The sequence below is a fragment of the Chaetura pelagica genome, unplaced genomic scaffold (genome assembly GCF_000747805.2).
Source record: "Chaetura pelagica isolate M959 unplaced genomic scaffold, ChaPel_1.0 scaffold12, whole genome shotgun sequence".
Lineage (NCBI taxonomy): Eukaryota > Metazoa > Chordata > Aves > Apodiformes > Apodidae > Chaetura > Chaetura pelagica.
Genome location: NW_009952801.1, coordinates 6,164,161 through 6,169,880, shown reverse-complemented (window position 1 = coordinate 6,169,880; position 5,720 = coordinate 6,164,161). Strand labels below are relative to the sequence as shown.

General features: G+C 35.4%; 1 protein-coding gene across 1 annotated transcript in view; it reads left to right on the top strand.

The window, feature by feature from the left end:
* The first annotated feature begins 4,874 nt into the window (after positions 1-4,874).
* SNX13 (sorting nexin 13) overlaps positions 4,875-5,720 on the top strand; it is a 37,233-nt gene continuing 36,387 nt past the window's right edge. The window contains exon 1 of the mRNA XM_009994949.1: positions 4,875-4,985. The gene's annotated coding sequence lies outside the window, so the exon portion shown is untranslated. The remainder of the gene's footprint in view (positions 4,986-5,720) is intronic.

Below are 5,720 nucleotides of genomic sequence, written 5' to 3'. Positions count from 1 at the left end.
CTGTATATGCAACCCTTGACAATTTTTTTAGTATGACCCCAGGGGTAGCATTAAATATATTCAGCAAAACATCATATTTGAGAAAAAAAATATTTCCCTAAATTGCAAAGAACTGTTTGTTTGAGGATGTCTAATTAGGGGCAGGATAGGTACTGTCCTTTTAAAAATATTAATGGACAAATGTAATGGAACGTGTAAATTAAAAGAACTGTAGACAAAGAGTTATGTTTTGTTTATTGTTTTTACATTTTTTTTTAATGACTGTTCTTTTCATGATCATACTGTTCTGTTGCAACCAATCAAGTTGAAAACAATCCAAAATGGCCATCTTCCAAAGTAGTATGGGTCTTCTGGATGCTACAGCTGTTAAGACTGAAGTAGTATTCTGCTGAAGCTTTAAGATTGACAAGTGGGTGATTCCAGAGCCTGGCCTTCCTGTGTGGATGTTCTTTGTTTCCTCTCCTGCCCTATCTCCAAACTTGAAACCATGATTAATCTGAGCATGTGGGGAAATCATGAAGAGACTTGAGTCCTGGTTGGAGTGGGAGGATGGTGGCATTGAGAGCCTTCTGAGAGGGAACACATGGATCCACTGTTTGGTGGCAGAGACCAAAGGTCTGCCTGTCGGCTGGTCTGGCACAGCAGTTTTTTTGCTCTGATGTATCTTACTGCCAGCTGCAAACTTAAATTGACAGCACCAGTTAATATCCCAACAGCAAGCCTTTACTTACCTCAGTGAATCATTGTAGGGGGAAGGCTGTATAAAGACTGAGGATTTTACCTAAAGATGGCATAGAGGCAAATCTCTGAAAACATGTCAGTTGGATTAAACGAACAAAAAATGTATTTAAGCTACTTTAAAGTAGAGTAAGACAAGGTTGTATTTGGTATTTGAGTTAACTCATTGCTGTTGTGGTTGGTACGTTAAATCTTTGCCATGCTGCCATTTATTTGCCTGAAAAATAATCTAGCTAATTCATACCTAATAAATTACGTTATGCATAACCATATACCTTCTAAATTATAGTGGGAGATTTTCTTCTTTTAAACTGTTGATTTAAGACTGTGTCCCTTAGCACACAGTTAGTGAGCAGTTTATCTTGGGGATTTATATAAGCCTCTGCTTCAATGGTCATAGTAAGCTGTGTAGTTAAGTTTTAGCTCATCAGTGTTAGTGGTAACTGTGCAACAGGGATCATCAAAAGGCAACATTAATTAGAAGAGAGAAGCCAAAGAAAGCAAAAGGAGATGTATACAAGAAATCAAGTTTTATGTACTATTTCTAGTAGTTGACTGTATACTGTGGGAGAAAAAGTGGGGAAAAAATGTAAAAAAAAACCCAAAAAAACCCCACAAGTGTCATTGGGAGGTGATAGACTTATCATCAGTAATAGCTTAATTAAGCTCATGTGAATATTCACCTTAGTGTGTCTGTTGTAACTGATGAGGCTCTTCAACGCACTGTTTGGGCTTACAGGCAGCCCTTGGCTTCAACTGCAGTTTATTTCTTTAGATTTCCATATTATGCTAAGAAAATTACTGTCTGTAAGCATGATGCTATAACTTTATTTGTCAGACTGTAGAGATGAAAAATAAGTGGTGATAGTGGGGCTAAGGTACTGCATCTGTAGTAGTGATAGTTAGCAAAAGAGGCTGTTGAGGTGGAACTGTTGTCTGTGTGCGCATGTGTGTATGCATACAGTATGGCAGTTTAGCTTGGAATTTTGCCCTTCCAGCATAGGGCGTGTCAGCTTCTTTAAAGGGTCTGGATAGCTGCTACTTGAATGCCAGAATTATACCATCTCTTCAGAAGACTGGCTTGTTCTTTCTGTCAAGTGTGACAAGCATTCATTCCGACGTTAACTCTAGTAAAGCTAGGCAGAGCTTCAATAAATCTGTGAATCTTCTAAAAAACTGACATTATAAATAAAACTTATTTGGAAGTAAGTTGAAAGTGGTGGGTTTTAAATTTAAGTGTTTGAGCAGTTTCCATACTGACCAGCTGCACAGTCATATTTATGTCATGTTTGAACTTTCTTTGCTTTTAATAGTTGATTTTGATGTGTTAAAGGAACTTTAAACCAAGTTTTCATTTTTTGTCTGGGTGTTACACTGCTGAAGTTCCTTTAAGAAGTGTAAAGTTACAAAAGTTTTATTTACAGTCAGCCTAAATGGAATGAACCATGCTGATGACTAGATCCCTCTGAATGTCTCAAAATCCATTACTATAAAGCACTCATCTAAAGTGTAAAGAATTGGGCCAGTATCTGTTGTACGTACTGCTGTGTACCAAGTTGTGCAAGTTTTAAGAAATCCTATTAAAATACCAAATGAGATTTGAATCTCTGTAGCCATACGCTAAATTGCAAAACTAGAGTGTAGGACAAAAGATCACTGTTTTATCTGTTAAGAGTTGTAGAATTTTTGTTGTTAATTATACATTCATCCAGCTCTGAATATGCATCCTACTATCTTGTGTAATTAAGTTTTCTTAAGTCATCTAGAGTGCTTATCTCATATTTAGAACTTAGACTTTTTTGAATAATGCCATTAAGCATACTGATTTTTTCAACAAAAAAAGACCATAATTAAATGTTATTCTCTGTGTGTGTATATTCATGTTGCTTGTAGTGCTCTGCAGTGTACTTCTGAGAGCATAAATAAGAGGAATCTTTATAGAAATACATTTTTTAGGTAATTGTTTTATTTGCCAGGTTTTTTTAGACACGTATCCTTCTCCTTGTTTCTGTCCTCCCCTCCTCTCAAAACAGTTTGTCTACTGCATTTACATATTACGAGTGAACAAAATCTTTTACTGAGCTATGGCCAAGATTTTTTTATTTATTGTGCCACTGATTTTCAGCGTTTTAGCTGTCGTCTAATAAAGCACTTTTTCAGCTTAAAGAGAATTGGTTCACTTGCAATCCAGTTTTTGAATTGCAGCACTTCAATTAAACACATAAATATGTAGATGAGCATAATTTTTTCCAACCACAGATGCCAAGAAAAAGGCCAGTATGTATGTATCTCTGTCTCTGGCTAAGAAACTTTGACAAAGAAGAAAATAGAATTTCATCTCAATGCTCCATTAAACTTACAGGAAAATAGGAAAAATTAAATTATTCTGGTGATTACAGTGTACATCTATGAAACACTCTAACTACAAGTCTGATATCTTGCTCTCAGAAAGGAACTGAAGCTGCTTTATATAGGAGTGTTGTATTATTTTTCATTGCTTGTAGGATTTTTAGGACTTTTTCATCAGGAAGTTGAGTTTTCTGAATCCCATGCCTAAGATGGAAAGATGAAATCTAATTAGTCCCTTTAGAGAAATAAGAGCTGTAGGTAAGCTTCCCCTCTTCTGCAAATTAAAAGCTAAAAAAGGGCTCTCTGCAAATATGGTGTTAAATCTTTGCTTGTTTTCTAAATGTCAAACTGCAAGACAAGTTTATTTAAATGTACTTTTTTAGTGTTACTTGTTGACATAGCAGTTGTCTGAATTCTCATCAGGGTGCCATTTGATCACTGGTAGGAAAGGTGTAAATTAGACAACAAAAAAAGAGAAGTTGAGAACCTGGGAACTGGAACAGTTTTGGTGGCCTATAAATACTTGTCATCACTGATTTCACATGCTTGAGACTTGGCTGAAACATGCTTCCATATTGAACTGGAGACTAGATTTAATTAAATTTCTATAAATTGACTGCATTTCAGTATTGTGAAGGTCTAAAACTATTGTAGCTCCGTTCAGTCAGGTTTTCACTTCCTTACCTTTTAGATTACTCTCCATATGTGTAGGTAAATGTACATACATATATGTGTAGATAAACGTACATACACACATCTATCTAGATAGGTAGATCAATTGTGTACATATGTACATATGTGTATATGAATGCACTTACACTGTAACCTATTTTGGTACAATAACCTGAATCATGCTGTTTTTTTCATACTCCTGGTGAAACGCCAGTGAAGGTGAAGTTCTGTCTGCTGTGACTTCAGCCCCAAAATCCCACCATCCCCACAGATGCTCTTATTGTTGTCTTTGGCTGCACCATGGGCTTTCCAAACAACCATTGTCTGCCCCCGTTGCCAAAGTGTCTGTCCTGCCTGCTAAGCCAGATCTCTCCTAGAAGGGTGATAATGCCTGCCTGAAGAAAATGTTGATCTGGGCTCTCTCTTTTTATCTGTGTATTAAATTTCCTGATTTTAAAACAGATCTGTATTTAGGATATTTCAAATAATTTTTTTCTCTTGATTTCTGTGGTAAAAATTCTTAGAGGTAGTAAATCAGTTTCTGAGTTTCCTTTAATTTTAATTAAAGGGAAGAGTAAAAATAAACCTACACCAAATATTTGATGCACCTGCTGACTGTTGGGTGACTTAACTGGAGAAAACAATGCTTTTTTTTGGTCTTGCCAACTTTTTGAAGCTAGTGAAGATGTAGTGTTGCTTGGCTGTGGACAATGAAACGCTTAGTTGTGTCGTGTTCATCTCTCCTCATTCTTTTACAAAGCCTGCATTTTTCTTGGAAGCACTGGAGAATTTCACAGTGGTTGAAGAAGGGGATCTCAAGAAAACAAAAGTGCACAAAATGAGAATATTGAGAAGAAGTAAAGGACACTTTAAAGGGTGATAGTTGTATCTGAAGTGAGAAATGAGTAATGATAATAGAAAGATGTTACAATGTTAGCTAAACTGCACTCCTAGCCCATAGTAGTACTTGATAGCAACACGTTTTTAAAAAATATAGATAATTTTTATTTAAATATATGAAGCTTCATAGAAACTACAAATATTACTTTGGAGACACTAATGTTGTATGAATATCATATTAATGGTTCCTCTTCCATGTGTTCTTGTTTACAGACCAGTCTTTCCATATGGGGATGGGGAAGTCTTGGCATTGTGCTTTTTCTAGTAACTTTTGGACCCTTCGCTATATTTTACTTTGCATTTTATATCCTCTGTTTTGTGGGTGGGTAAGTATACTATTTTATTGTGAAAGTAAAGTTTTAATATGTATATAAGCAAACAATTTGCTCTGAAAATCTGAAGTAACTTCTCTGTAACTAATATTTCCATGTTTGAGCACCTCTTTATGGGTCAAGTTACTTTTCTTGAAATCTCGATTTTATCAGAAGTAATTTTTTCTGGTGTTAAATATTGCTTATACTGCCTTTGTCCTGCAAAAAAAAAAAAAAAATCTGATTAAAAAAAAAAAAAAAAGCTATTCTTTATGGGTGTTAGAGGACAAATAGTCATGTAAAACAAATGTTAACTTCAGTTCATACTGTCTATCACTGCTCAGTTATTTTCCCAGGTACTTACTAAGTCTTTATGTCCCCTTTCCTTATCTCATTTTCCCACCTATGATCCTTCTTTCATGAGGAAAGTGAGTGAGTGTTTTCCTGGTTGTGTGAAATGATGCAAAATTTTTTTTCCTGCCTTTTTCCACAAAAAAAAAAAAAAAACTGATTAAAAAAAAAAAAAAAAGCTATTCTTTATGGGTGTTAGAGGACAAATAGTCATGTAAAACAAATGTTAACTTCAGTTCATACTGTCTATCACTGCTCAGTTATTTTCCCAGGTACTTACTAAGTCTTTATGTCCCCTTTCCTTATCTCATTTTCCCACCTATGATCCTTCTTTCATGAGGAAAGTGAGTGAGTGTTTTCCTGGTTGTGTGAAATGATGCTGCTTTTTGCTACATCTTG